Source organism: Manis pentadactyla, chromosome 12, assembly GCF_030020395.1.
Source record: "Manis pentadactyla isolate mManPen7 chromosome 12, mManPen7.hap1, whole genome shotgun sequence".
In the NCBI taxonomy this organism is placed as follows: domain Eukaryota; kingdom Metazoa; phylum Chordata; class Mammalia; order Pholidota; family Manidae; genus Manis; species Manis pentadactyla.
In genome coordinates this window covers 11,887,827-11,902,957 of record NC_080030.1, presented here as the reverse complement: position 1 = coordinate 11,902,957, position 15,131 = coordinate 11,887,827, and the positions used below count along the sequence as shown (strand labels likewise).

The window sequence follows — 15,131 nt, the reverse complement described above, 5'->3', positions numbered from 1 at the left end:
CATTGATTTTTAAATATTGCAATATGATCACTACCAAAGCATTAGCTGACACTTCAATCACATTGCCTAATTATTCTTTTTTGTGCTGAGAATGTTTAAGATCTAGTCTCTTAGCAGCCATGCAGTAGTGTTGTCTAGCATCACTATGCTGTGCATGAGACCCCCCAGGACTCACTCATCTTCTGGTTCACTTACTCCTCACTACAACTCTGCGGTGGTAGTCCTGGCAAATGCAAAGACTCCAAGCATTCCCATTTTATAGCTGGGGAAACTGAAGCTTGGAGGAGTTAAGCAACCTGCCCCGAATTTACAGAGCTAGCACATGGAAGAAATGGAATGCATACCAGGGAGCCCAACTGCAGGGTCTGTGCCTTGATATTGTATCTGCCCAGCACCTGGTGGTGCCTGGCATAGAGGGGGTTCTCACCACATGCAGAATAGCTCAGGCCACACGGATCCAAAAAGTCAGGCTCTGGGGCTGGACCAGGCTCCCTGAGTTGCTTCCCAAAGGCTTCCTAGTTGGGTCAGGTTCAGTTTGAATTGCCTGTGGGAACATAGCGGGTGCTATGCCACTGCCTGCCTTGCTGTGCTTCAAAAGCCCCAGGCGCTCCTGTTTATTGTCATAGAATTTGCAACAGCCAAGACATGGAAGCAACCGAAGTGTCCATCAAAGATAAATGGGTAAAGAGGTGGTACATACATGCAATTGAATATTATTCAGCCATAAAAAAGAAAGAAATCTTGTCATTTGTGACAACACGGATGGACTTAAAGGGTATTAGGCTCAGTGAAATAAGCCAGGCAGAGAAAGGCAAATACCATAGGATTTCACTTATATGTGGAATCTAACAAAACAAAGCAAAATAAACAAGCAAACAGCAATAGACCCCTAGCCCCTGAGAAGTGACTGGTGCTTATCATAGAGGAGGGGTTGAGGTGGGTGGATGAAATAGGTGAAGGGGATAAAGAGGCACAAAACCTCAATCATAGTTTTGTAACATCTTTCTATGTTGACAGTAACTATGGGGTGAGCATTTAATAATGTAGATAACTATCAAATCACTGTGTTGTATTCTTGATACCAATATAATATTGTATATCGACTATCCTTCAATAAAAAAAACAACACCCAGGCATGGCCTGCTCAGAGCCTTTGCATTTGCTGTTCCCTCTGCCTGGATCTCTTTTCTTCCAGATGACCTCCTGGCCCACTCCCTCATCACACTGGGTCTTTGCTCAAATATCACCTTCACACTCAGATCGTTCCTGACTGCCCAGTAAAAAATTTTATTCCCTCCTCCATATCTTTTTGTCCTGATGATTTTTTTCATAGGGCTTACCCTCATGTAACAGCGGTTTGCAAAGTGAGGTCTGCAGATGCCTGGAGTTTGGTGTCCTTAAGGCCCTTTCTAAAAGGTCCTCAAGGTCAAAACTATTTTTACACTCATACGAAGACATTATTTACCTTTTTCCCTGTATTATTCTATGCATGAATGATACAAAAGCAATGGTGAATAACAACTGCCAGCATCTTAGCATGAATCAAGGCAGCAACACCAAACTATGCCAGGAGTTGTTATATTTACCAGAGCCACACATGCATGGTTAAAAGAAAAGCCAGTTTCATGTTATCCTGTCCTTGATGAAGTAAGAGATATTCACTTGATTGAATCTCAACTCTTGAGTGCATGTCTTTATTTCTGGTTTTCACTGGAGTGGGTTGTTTTTTAGAGACTTTGTTTTATTTTATTTTTTTGTAGGAGAGCCAGGGGGAAGCTTTTATTGAGAGATACAGTGAGAAGACAGAGCTCCTGGCTCACGCCAGGAAGGGACAAGAGAGCCCAGGGAGGTGCGTTGTCTAGGGAATTTCTAGGCAGTTGAGGATGTTTGGGAACTGGGGGCTTAGGGTGTGGACCTGTACCACCTGCCCTGTCCCCAGGGGTGGGCTGGGTTGTTGTCTGTTTGCCAGGGCTGTTTACAGTGAAGTCACGGGTTATGCTGAGATACCCTTGCAGAACACTCAAACATTCCAGGCCGAGTTGCTCCTGGCCTTTTGAGCTTTAACTGATCTCACTGAAGAATGTCTATATTCCTACTCTGGTATCTTTACCCTAGAGAATTAGTATGACCTTGACTTTGCTTAATGCTGAACACAGTTTCGATAAGGACTTCTTTGCACATTGTTACGTTTTTCTGTGTGTAATTATCTAGCTTTGCTTTTTCCAGAGGCTCTCACCCTACTCTGACTACACTCACCATCCCTGTCTCATTCCCCCCTCTACAGATAGACACCCCAGCTGCTGCTAGGGAAGGGGGGCAACAACCGCTCTGGCTGCTTCATGCTGAGAGGGGGCGCAGTAAGGGGTGCAGTTAGGTCTCCATCAGTGGTCAGTGAGAGGGCCTTGAAAGATGGGCACTTCTGTCTTGTTTTCCATTTCTATTACTATTTTCAGTTTTATGGCTTCTAGGCAAGACAGAACAAATCGTGTTAATAGGTTAAATACCAACATCTGGGGTTGGATTTTTCCATTCTGGAAGAACAAATTTGATGGGATTAAGAATGCATGGTTGAATATGAGAACTAGAAATAGTAAAACTTTAATTGAAATGATAAGAGAAAACTAAATCATTTGGAGAATCATAGTCAGATATTTTGGGGAAACTAGAAATCTGGATTTAGTCTATGTCCCAATGACTAGTATTAAAAGCTTAAAGGCAAATACAGAAGGTTACACAGTACTTAGACAACTCACTGGGCCTTTAAGTATGAGAAACTGCTTTGATAAAACAATTAGAAAACCTTTTGCAACCTTTTAATATTAACAGCAGACTGATACACCTTTGTCCTAAACAAATTCTAGTTTTGCTGTGTACTTGATATTAAGACTCTTTTGCTTTAATTTCACATAGCATGACTATATCAATAATTCGTCCGTAAACTTTCTACAACTTTCTTCTTACATTCAGAGTTTTTTATCTTCAAATAAACAGCTGTACTTTAGAACAGTTACCTTCTTTTACCCTCTATAAAATGAATTTCCATTCCTTACACCTTCTGTTACTTTAAGTAGTTTTAATTAGAACTTGAAACCATTAGGTACCTTAATTTTTAGTGAACACTGAGAAGTAGGCTATTGTAAACTGTTACACTAGCATTCTTTAGATTGATAAATTTATGAACACATTTTATAATTTCTGGAACTATGTGCTTTATAGCACAGCATCTCACTAAACATAAGACATGTCTACCTAACTTAGCAAAACTTTAAGGTTTTAGGTTACCACAAAGATTCTCAGGCTGCCTGTAAGTATACACACTGTAACACACTACTATTATTAAGATGTTCACTTGCTACACTTAGTTTACTCGTTCCCAACAACCATGCTAGATTACTCACAAAACTTATGCCAAACATTAGACAAAGTCAAGCCTCTCTTTTAAAGCACTTTTTCTTGAAAGATTTAACAGATAACATCAACTTCAATGGCTTTAGGTAAACTTAGGCAGCTGATAACCATAAGGACATGTCCGTTTCAGTTCAACTTGAATTAACATTAATGCTTAATATCTTTTATCAGAATTTTCTGGAGGTTTTAGAATGCCCAATTCTTACAAGTGCTTGTCTTTAAATCAATTTTTATTAATACCATCCAGAGGTAGAAAAATCTTTCATTTGCACACTTAGACACACAAACATACAGATTGGGACATAATGACTACAGTTAGCAATACTTTTCAAAGAAGAACATTTACACAAACAGATAAACTGATACAAATATTTGAGTTACTAATATCCAATTGCCTTCTTTCTTTTTAGTTTATTTGATTAAAAGTATCTCAGTTTTCAAGAATACACTCTAAGGGTGAGCAGTTTACATAACTGGGTTAAGGTCTAGGTGGCCCCAGACTAACAGGGCCGATGAAGGCTCTGTACTGATAGGGACTGGGTGTGTCCAGGGGACTGGAAATGAAATGCAAGTATAATTCTAGCACCAGTCATTTAAAGCCAGGCTGTACTGCAGAAGGTAAGTTTCTGCCGTTACAGGGAGTCTAGTTAAAAACCTTCCAATTTTTGAAGATAATGATGAACTCAATAAGTAGAAGAGATTTTCACCAAAAACATTTAGAAAACTAGTTCCATATTGTAGTAGTCCACGGGACTTTTGACTATTTTCTTTCCTTGCATTAAAATAAATTTAATTGCATAACCTTATTATATTGTATACTTCTCTCAGGGGCCAAGCCTCTCCAATCAGAGAGTTTTTATTGAGGCCAGGCTTGTGCAGAATATAAGGCACTTCTTTTTCAGTGGGTCTGGGGATCAAATTGCTCCCAGTTCTTTAGAATGCAAGCCAGAGGCGTGTCTGGCTTTAACCTTGAAGAGGAAGCTCCCATCTGGAAGAGACAAAGACAGGTGTGCAACACCAGGTCGGCCTTTCTCTGTGAGGGCGTCCCCTTGCCTTGGAGCCTGGGTGACAGTGGTCAATCACCTCCTCTGCAGGGCCTACTGGGTTTCACCACTGCTTACTACCGTGGCCTGCATCTTGCCTTGATTTCCCTCTTGCCTTCCCACTAAGCAAGAGTCGCCCCAGAGCCTGGGATCTTGTGGGAACCTCACCAGTGTGCTCTTACTTTATGCCTTCTGGGAGTCCTGATTCAAACCCGAGTTTTCTCTGCACAAGCTTTGGCATAGTACACTCGGGATCTATCCTTGAGAGCCCCCTGCCTGTCCGATAGGTGTGGGGACTGGGTGACCTCTCGCTGCCAGAGCCTTGGTCAGACTCACAAGCCTGTTTCGCTTCCCTGAGGCTACAGGTAGGGAAATGCCATAGCCCCAGGATGGCTGCCTCTAAGGAAGGGAGGGCAATAGCATAGAACCATTTACATGTTGGACTCAGGTTTCAGCCTGACTACTGCACAGACTTCATTTACATTATACAGGAGAAAGTGGCTCAGCCCTAAGAGGACGGCTTTGAATGAGGAGCAGGGGAACTTTTCCCAAAGGCAGAGATAAAATTCAGAGGCTGCCACAGACATTTATGGTGGGGGGGTCTATACACTTAAACACCAGTTTCTGCCACTGCCTGGGAATCATCCTGCTAGTCACCTACCGTAAGAAATCTGATCTGTGAGACAAGACGTCAGGGGTTATCTGCGACTCTCCCATAGGCAGCAGCCTAGGCAGAGGATCACTCAGCGCCATCAGATCCATTGGCCGGAGCGGAGATCCAAGGACCACTGTCTGCTAGTCCGGTCTGCCGTCCCAGCTCGCAGCGTATGAGAGGAAAGCAGGAGCTCCACGGAGCCACTGCCCGACATTCCCGTCTGTCTGGAGGCGGGGGATCAAGGAGTAACAGACACCAGGAAACTTTCCACCAGAGACTTCAGACTGGCAGCTGATGCTAAGTGTCTTCTAAGTGGCTAACGGGAGCCCAGACACGTTTTATGAGATAAGAAAGTGCAGCATTTAGTCAGGAATAAGAGTGAAGCATGGATCTCCTACCTTGAGGTGCTGAGCATTGGGGTCTGTGGCACTGATGAAGTTAGAGGCACACATAGAGCGAGTAAAAGAAGTAAAGAGCACCCTTGCCTCACCCAGAGGCTGGGGCGGCCTGGAGAAGCAGGCTGGAAGTCAGGCAGACAGAAAGAGAGACACTCCTCATGGATACCCAGTCGGGCTGTCGGGGTCTGATTCCAGACACGCGGGCCTTTGAGAAGCCGCTGAAGCACATCCTCAGCCTAGACTCTCGCAGGTGCCCACGGCCTTCCTCAGTCCCTGGCGTCCAGGGAGATGCCTCTGAAGGGGAATCCTGGCCTCCACTCAGGTGACTTTCCCGGCTCCCAAGGGGGACGGGGGATCCACTGAGGGAGACGCAGGGGAACCTTGCGCTCGAGACTTTGAGATCAGCAGCCGGGCTAGTCCCATTTAAGTGGCTGATGAGCGCCCAATGTTGTGTGCCATAGACGGCGGCTTCCTTCTATAAGGACAGTGAAAGAAAAGGCAGGCTCGGATGCCTATACTCACCTCCGAAGTTATCCCGGACGAGCCCCCAAAGATGATGCCGGGGATCTTGTTTGCAGAGTCGAAGAATGAACTTAGCAAACACCCAAGGTAGGGGAGCCAGAAAGAGGCTTTTAGTGACAGATACAGTGAGAGGACAGAGCTCTTGGCTCGCGCCAGGATGGGACAAGAGAGCCCCGAGACTTAATTTTTATAGAGCAATTTGAGGTTTGCAGTGAAACTGACTGGAAGGTACAGAGATTTTCCTTATGCCCTTGCCCCACCCCCCGTATGTATGGCCTTCCCCCAAACCACCATCCCCCGCCAGAGGGGTGCATTTGTTACAATCAATGAATCTTTCGACACATCATTATCATCCGAAGTCCACAGTTCAAGTTCGAGTTCACTCTTGGCATTGTATTCTCTTTGTGTTTGGACAAATGCATAAGGGCATGTATCCATCATTAGTGTCATACACGGCAATCTCATTGCCCTAAAAGTCCTCTGTGCTCCACCTTGTCATCCCCCCCCCCGTATAACCTCTAGCAACCACTCATCTATTTACTGACTACATAGTTTTGCCTTTCCAGAATATCATATCGCTGGAATCATATGGTATGTAGCCTTTTCAGATTGGCTACACAGTCTTCCACAGTGGCTTCCAAAATCATGTCTTTTTAATATTCTGTATGTTGGAACATAAGCGAAAAACATTTTTGCTGCATGCTGAAGCACTATGGTAGCTATTTCCAGGAAAAAAACCACTTGTGTCATTGCTTAAGTTGCAAGCTAAACTAGCCACTTTTTATATCCATTTTTAGATACACAAACCTTGATTGTGCTGACATGGATATCTGGTAGACATTTTCACAAAAATGAAAGAAATGGGCCTGTCTCTTCAAGGAAAACAACTGACAGTATTTGCTGTCAAGATGATAATAATTGAACTTTTTTTAAAGTGTATTTTTTATTGAAGTATAGTTGATATACATTATATTGGTTTCAAATATACAACACCATGATTCAACAGCTACACACATGGTTAAATCCTCACGCAAATTATTGCAGTTACTATCTGTCAGCATAGAAATATTTGAACTTTAAGGTGAAAGTTAGAATTTTTAAAACCTGCATTCACCCCTATGACCTTGACAGCTTCACATCATTTAGAGACGTTCTGAATGAACTCGGTGGTCATACTAACAAATGTGACTCTTGGATGTTGAATAATGAAGTATGTTAGTATTTGGAAGATCTGTGTAATTCAGTGAACTAATATTTTTCTAATGATTAGTGCATAATGTTTCAAAGTCATGGTAAAAGACTCATGCACCCAGTGGATTTTCACATTAATAGAGAACAAAAAGTTCACTGATAATTTCAGAGCCCACACAGCAAATATCCTTTAAAAAAACTTGAACATGTTGAGTTTTGGGATAGCCTCAAAGAACAGCCACAATTACCTGAAAAGCTGATTAAAATACTCTTCCTTTTTCCAAGTACATGTCCGTGTGAGGTTGACTTCTCATCATATACTTCAACCAAAATTGAACACATCATGACAAATTCTATCCAGAAAATTTGATACACTCAATTCTCATTCTTCATAGTGTCTGGCCCTTAAAGTTGCTGCAAACACTGAATTAACAAATGCTAAGCCATGGCTCCTGAGGACATATACTGGTTTAAGTTCCTGTGAGCCTTTGTTCACAACTTTTTGTTAACCAATGACCAACCAATCAATACCTAACTCTGGTTTTATGTGTGTTTCTGCTTAAAGACACCTTATTTAATATATATCATTGATTCATTAACATTGAATTCACAGCCAAAAGCACTGTAAGTCATACCTGAATGATGCTTACCTAACACACAACTTTCCTCCCTGAGGCACATTACAGCTTTCTTTTCTTTTCTTTTTTTTTTTTTACATTACAGCTTTCTTAGTGCTAAAAGACACTAAGAATTAAGACAGCACTTCAGCGCTATGCCTGGGGCCAGTTTAAACAGCAAAACCAACAAAAAGCATGAAAATGTGAAAAACAGGGCACTAAATAGATTGTGAAAAGGACATTATTTTACATGCATTATTTTACAGCAGAACAGCTGAAACAAGAAGTTTCAAGAAATTTCAAGGAATGAGATGTGAAGCAAACATTGCCTTGCTTGACCTTAGCTGGGAACCCAAATGTTGGCAGTTCAAATTTTTCTCCATGCTGCGCATGTCCACTAAGGACTGCAAAAGCCCCATGAGTATTGATTTGGGGGTTACAAATAAATTTTAGTGAGTAGCGGATTTTGTAAATATGGAATCTGCACTTAATGAGGATTAGCTGTTAGGAGAATCCCACTTTCTTTTTGCTAAGACAGACATTAAAGCAATTTGCAAAAGTGTTAAACATCACCAATCTCCTAATTTTTTTTTTACTTTGGAAAATCTAGTTGTTTTTTGTAAAAATATGCTATTTACAAAGGATAAGATGAATATAAATAAAAATGCTGTTTATGTTAATGTGGCTTATTGGTATGTTAAAATGGATAAATATTTAGAAATTTTGTTTTGATTTCTAATACTTATTTTTTACAGTTAACCTTAGATTAAATTAAATTCTTAGATTAAGAAGCCCCTGCAGGAACCTAGTGAATTACAGTTATTTTTTACAGTTAAATTTCTAATACCAGTCTTTAAGACTGAAGATCAATACGTATAACTTACATGGATGAAAACTTTTCAGAATCCTCCATGATCTTCTTAATCAACAGATACAAAGTCTTAGGGCAGTTTTAGATTGCCAGAAAAATTGAAAAGCTAGTACACAGTGTTTCCATATCCCTCCTTCCAATAATTTCCCCTATTATTAAGATCTTCCATTAATGTGATACATTGGTTTCAATTAATGAGCTAATATCGATACATTTTGTCATATAATTATTGTATTACTATGTACTATATAATCATATTATATATCACCATATATATCATATGTAATATATTACTATATATTCTAATACAACAATTATATTATTGTAAGAAATATATTAATACTCACATAATTATTATACTATCAAAATCCACACTACATTCAGATTTCCTCAGTTTTCTCCTATTACCCTTTTTCTTCCAGAAGGCCCTGCAGGACCCCACGTTACATTGGTCTCCTCTGTGCCAAGCCAGCTCCTCAGATTTGCCTTTTTTTTTTTGATGACTGGCCAGTTTTGACGAATACTGGTCCTATATATTGTAGGATGCCTCCCTTTTGGAATTTGTCTGATTTTTTTTTTATCGTGATTAGACTGGGGTTGTGGCTTTGGGGAGAAATCCTGTCAAATTTTTAAAAGTGTAAAGAGGTTCTGAGGCCAAATAGTTCGAGAACTATTTTTTAACTTATTATTTTGTGCAAAAGAGCAAGAGGTGCTCTGTCTTTTTTTCCTGCTGAGTCTCCAGTCTCTGGCATAGCCTGGTGCACCCACAATAATATCTGTGGAGTGAATGCCTGCAAAAGGTCAGGAGCTTACGGCCACTCTAGGCTCGGGGAAGGAGGCAGAACCATCCTCTGAGGGAGGAGTGGCAGGTGCAGCCCAGGAACACCCGACCGCTGGGGCAGGGGTTCAACTTTAGCCACACATTGAAATCACTTGGGGAGCATTAAAATGCGCCCAGGGATGCTGATGGGATTGGTTGTGGTGCCATCTGGGTACCAGAGTTTAAAGGTCCCCTGTTGATTCTAAGGGACAGCTACATTTGAGAACAACTGTCTGTCAGGAGTGTCTGTCAGAGAGGAGAATCCTGGCTCTGTGTACAAAGAATTAGAATGGAGGTGGCTGCTGCCTGGCTGTGTGACCTTGGGCGAGTTACTGAACCCCTCTGAGCACTTGTCCCATCATCTGCACATGGGGTCAGTGATATTTACTTTACAGGGCTATTTATTTAGGTTAAATATAAGTAAAAAAGCCTGCCGAGGCTAGGAAGTTGCCATCAACAATTGCTGGGTAACTGCAACAATAGTGAACATGTAAACTGGTGTTTCGTTAGGCGCTGTGCTCCGGGCTCAGCTCTTTAAAAATGACAGCTCACTTAGAATAGTTCTTAGACAATTATGCATAAGGGTTAAAGGAAAAAAGCATTAAAAGAAAACTGTAGTCACTACAACTTGGTAATAAACTCACAGCATGAAGAAGGGGGTAGTTTATGCTAACAAAAGTATAAAAGGGGAAGAGGAAAATGTTGGAACCTGTGAAACGGTAATTAGCTTTCAGGAGAGGGGGGAGATGTTGGAAACGACGAAATCGGTGTTATCTGAGAAGAAACGCAAGGTACAACGTCGCCCGGGGTACCTGAAAGACAGCAAAGAATAACAGGAATTACAATTCCACAGCCATTATGCAGCTCCCATTTGCACTGCGCGTCACGCTGCTGGAAGCATTTCTACGCTCACGAGCTTTAATTTTCTGTGGGGTGTGGGCAGAGATGCGTGAGCCCCGCTGTCTAAAATGAGGAGCCCAGGCTGCTCAGAGAGGGGGCAGGGCTGGCCCAAGCTCACACAGCGGCCAAGTGGCCAAGGCCGGAATGTGCTTCCCAAGGGAACAGCGGGGCAGCGGGGCCCACGCGGTGGCCGCTGTCACCCAGACGCTCCCTCCCCTCGACTTTCCTGGTGGAGCCAGGGCCTGGCCCCCGAGCTCTCCAGGGATGATCAGGCCTCGGGAGGGCTCGGGAGGCGGCGGAGGGCGGCCTGGGGCTCGGGGGCGCGGCTCCGAACCGGGGGCGGAGGCTGGACGCGGGAGAGGCCACCCCTCCGCCCCGCCCCAGGGTCCCCCTCCTTCGCCGAGCACGCGGTGCCCTTCCCAGGCGCGGTGCAGAGCCGGGGCGGTGCGGGCGAGGCTGGGGGCATCCCGGAGGGGATCCCGCCCCCTCCCCCGCCGCGCGCCCCCCACACCCACGTGAGCCCGGGGCCGGCCCGCATCCCACCCTCTGCACAGCGCGTCCCGGGTCCGCGCCGGTTCCTCCGCCGTCCGGTCCGCGCGCCAGCGCAGCGCCGTCCCCGGCGGGTCCCCGCTGCTCCGGCCGGCTCGTCGCCGGCCTCGTGCCCCTGATCCGGGCGCAGCGTGCAGGCAGAGGCGCGGGCAGGCCGCCCCGCCGCTCCGGGCGCGGGTGAGTGGGGGCCGCTCGGGGCTGCTGGGGCTGCAGCAGGAGGGATCCGAGGCCGGCTGGGCTGGCCTGCCCTGGGGTCGGGCGGGAGGGGCGCCCCCTGCGCCCACACTCCCATTTCTCGGGCCGCGCCTTGTCTCAGCCCCTCCCTGCCCCTGAGAGCGGTGGCCTCTGCCCGTCTCCCGGCGCCGTGGTGACTTGCCTACCGCCTTAGCTGCCCCGGGGTATCCCTGCGCATCTGTCTCCCCCCATCCCTGTCCTGACTCCGCGGTCTGGACTCGAGGCAGGCTTCCTTCTCGGTGCCTGATGCCTCATACCTTTCCAGGGCTGGGTTCCCTTCCCTATCAGGGTGTTTATTCTCCAACTCCGGATGGACCTGCCCGGGACCGAGACTCCGGCCGCCGCCGCAGAGGCCTGGGTGTGAAGCTGTGTGGGGTGGGTGGCGGTGGTGTGTGCCTGGGTGAGTCTGAATTTATGAGTGGGCTTGCCTTGGCAAAGAGGTGTGTGGGGCTAAATGCTTAAACGTGGGAGGGAATCTGAATGTGTGGAGTTTGTGCCTTGTGTTCCCACGTTGTGTGGGTTTGTGTAGGAATTGTCGCTGGCGGTGTGGAGTTTATTTAGAAAGGGGAGTTGTGTAGGGCCCCCGAAGGTGTGTGTGGGGTTGTATGTCCGAACAGTTACGTGTTGACTGTGTTGTCTGTGTGCAGTTGTGTGTGTGTCCAGAGCACGTAAGACACCTGTGAGGTTCTGTGTTGCGGTGTGTGTGATGTGTGATGTGTTTGACTTCTTTTCCCTACCCTCGCTCACGCCTCGCAGTGACTTCTTGAGATAAAACGAATGGGAAGCATTCTGGGTTTGCCCGTTGATGCTCCCTGCAGCTTTGTAATGTAAAAGGCTGGTCCTTTTTCCCTTTGGCTCCGAGGGAGGGGTGGCTGGCACATCTCTTCACACCTGAATCTGGAGGCTGGGAGACCTATCCTTGAACGCCTGCAGAGACTGGGGACACTAAAAATGCCATTTTCCAAGCAGGAATCCCAAGAAGCGGGGCCAGCAAAATACCTAGCACCAGGAGAGACTGGAAGAGAGAGAACCCCAGGTCTGGCACTTTTTTCCTATCCTTAAGCATATCTGTTGGGTTTTTGCTCTCTACAAACTGTCTGTTTTCTGCTCATAAAATGCTGTTCTAAGCATCATGTGAATTGGGCCATTTAAGCCACACAGAAAAGGACCAGTTCCTGCCAGATGGAGAGGGTTTGCAAATAAAAAGTTCAGGTATGCTCTGCCTCTAGGCTGGGGTCAGCAGATCTGTTCAGTTAAGGGTGAGAGAGACTGTATGGTGGCCCACATTCTCTCTGTCCTAACAACTCAACTCAGCCCTTGTAGCACAATAGTAGCCATAGACAATATGTAAGGAATGAGTGTGTCTGTTTGCTAATAAAACCTTATTTACAAACACAAGCAGTGGGCCAAATTTGGCCCTGAACTATTGTTTGTACTTCTTGTAAGGAAGAGGAAGGAAAGAGACAAACTAGCTCTGGACTTTTTTGTGACTAGTTCGGATTTCTGCTGAGCTCCCTTGGGACCCACAGCCAACTTCGCACTCCTGTTTGGTGACTGGGGAGGCACAGCCTGGAGAAGAGCAAGGAATTATGCATTTCCTGGGTAGTCTGGGGTCCTTTCTGGGATTTTTCACAGCAAGGTGAGAAGCCGCATAGTGGTTTCAAAGTGGTGGTTCTCACTTGGAGCAGGACCCCAACTGGGGTTTGGCATTGGGAATGGGGGTTAGACCCGGAGGAAGCAGGGCCTGGAAAGCTGAGGCAGATGTCCCATCCCTTGGGTATGGGGCAATAAAGGAGGGTGAAGAAGACTGTGACCCCAGAAATGTAGCTACTCAGCCAGCAGAAGCAAAACAGAACAAAGTCCAGAGACCTACTACCTACTAGTGCAGATGAGGCCTCTGACACACTCCCCACCACGATCTGGATAGATTCCGGCGCTGGGATGGGCTGGGGGGGCAAGGACAGGTTTCTGAAGCTGTGATCCCTCAGAGAGGTGCTGGGCAAGTTCCACTTACAGGTGCAGCAACTCAGGCAAACCAAACACACACAGAGTTCAACACAGTCTTTTACTGTCTTCCTTTGCTAGGAGAGTGTTTTTCTAAGAGTCAGAAGGATCTAGTATATCTGTCAGGAAACAGCACACTGAAAAGGGGGGATTGGAAAGAGTTTATGTTAAGCACTGTTTACAAAGATATGAGCAGAGTTAAGGGAAAGCAGTCAGGTGGGTGTAGCACTTAGGGACCCTCAGAGTGGGGAGCCTCAGGGAGGGAGTGGGAGAGGGACCATGGCTGTAGCTGAGGATTGTCTTTTTAAAAAACTGAACTATATTTGATGTGTAACACTGTACATTAAAGGTGTACACCATATTGTTTTGATATATATTGTAATGTGATTGCTGTTGTAGTGGTAGTACCTCTATTACATCAAGGGAGTCAAGAACACCCAATGGGGAAAGGATAGTCTCCTTAACAAATGGTGTTAGGAAAACCGGGTAAACGCACGCAGAAAAATGAAATTAGACCCCCATCTCACACTACTTCTAAGACCTGCTATGATAAAACTCTTAGAAGAAAACGTAGGGAAGAAGCACCTTGACATTGGTCTTGGCAATTATTTTTTGGATGTGACACCAAAAGCACAAACAACAAAAGCAAAAATCAACAAGTGGGACCACATCAAACTAACAAGCTTCTGCACAGCAAAGGAAATGATTAACAGAATGAAAAGGCAACCAGCAGAATGGGAGAAAAATTGTGTAAACCACATGTCAGATAAGGGGTTAGTATCCAACATATAAAAAGAACTCATACAACTCAATAACACACACAAAAACCAAGCAATCCCCTTAAAAACATGGACAGAGGAGCTACACAGACATTTTGCCAAAGAAGATTCCCAAATGGCCAACAGATAGAGAGGATTGTCTGCTGGGAAGTGTGGCCTTAGGTTAGAGGAACACAGCCACTGCCAAACAGCGCCTGGTAGGGAGAGCTGGGAGAATAAAATACTCCATCTTCATCTCCTTCTACCTTCCATTCTACCTCATTCCCTTGGCCAGACCAAAAGTGGAGCCAATGGCAAGAAGCTTAGGCAATACCACCTTTAGGAGTCAGCCTTTTGCCTGGGAGTAAATCTATAGGGATTTCAGAATTCCCAGTATGCCTGTAGTAGGCACACTGCCATTTTTTTGCTGTGAGATCAGGAAGGCTGCTTATCCTTCAGGCATAGGAGGCCCACTTTCCAGGGCCCATCATTCTTTTAAACACCCACAGAAATGTTCCCACTTATTTTAAAATCAGAAGAAATAATTACATTTTTAAGTTAAAAAAACTGTTTTAATATATAGTATTGGGTGAAATTCACTTCACAGAAAACCATTTTAAGGTGGCATTTAGTGACATTTAGTGATGATTATGCAACAATCACCTCTGTCTAGATCCAAAATAGTATGTTCATTTTTATACCAATGCAGTTGTAAAATATAATTTAAATATATTTTTTAATGGAGGAAGGAGACCACAAAAGGCAAAAGTCCCTCAGGCCCATGAAAGTCATATTTCCAAGCTGCTGTATACATGTAAACACACACATACACACAAAAGTGTTTAGCTGGTAAAAGCATAGGCAGGTTTTAAATTTTCTTTGCATTTTCTTTAATGTGTATTAAAATATAATTTGCATTTCAGGTAATGATCTGAAATTTCCATTTCAGATGGAAATAAGGTTACATGGATATGGCCGAAGGTAAAGGGGTGAAAGTCTGAAGTTTGGGAAATAGTGCCTGGCTCCCTAGAGTGACTCTGAACATCACATTTCCCTTCAAAGATGGACCCTAAAGAGCCACCCAGGTCAAGGATGGTCACCATTTCCTTGCCAAGGGACACCTTCCTTTCCTGTTGCTCACCTGTGCACTCACACAGAGCA

The 15,131-nt window shown here is 44.8% G+C and overlaps 1 protein-coding gene across 3 annotated transcripts in view; it reads left to right on the top strand.

The window, feature by feature from the left end:
• Positions 1-15,131, top strand: part of SLC1A6 (solute carrier family 1 member 6) — a 57,418-nt gene that overhangs the window by 27,280 nt on the left and 15,007 nt on the right. Inside the window, exon 1 of one of the 3 annotated variants that reach the window (XM_036895611.2) lies at positions 10,843-11,151. The exons of the other annotated variants lie outside the window; for them this stretch is intronic. The gene's annotated coding sequence lies outside the window, so the exon portion shown is untranslated. Of the gene's footprint in view, positions 1-10,842; positions 11,152-15,131 lie in introns of those variants that run through there. 3 annotated transcript variants of the gene reach the window in all.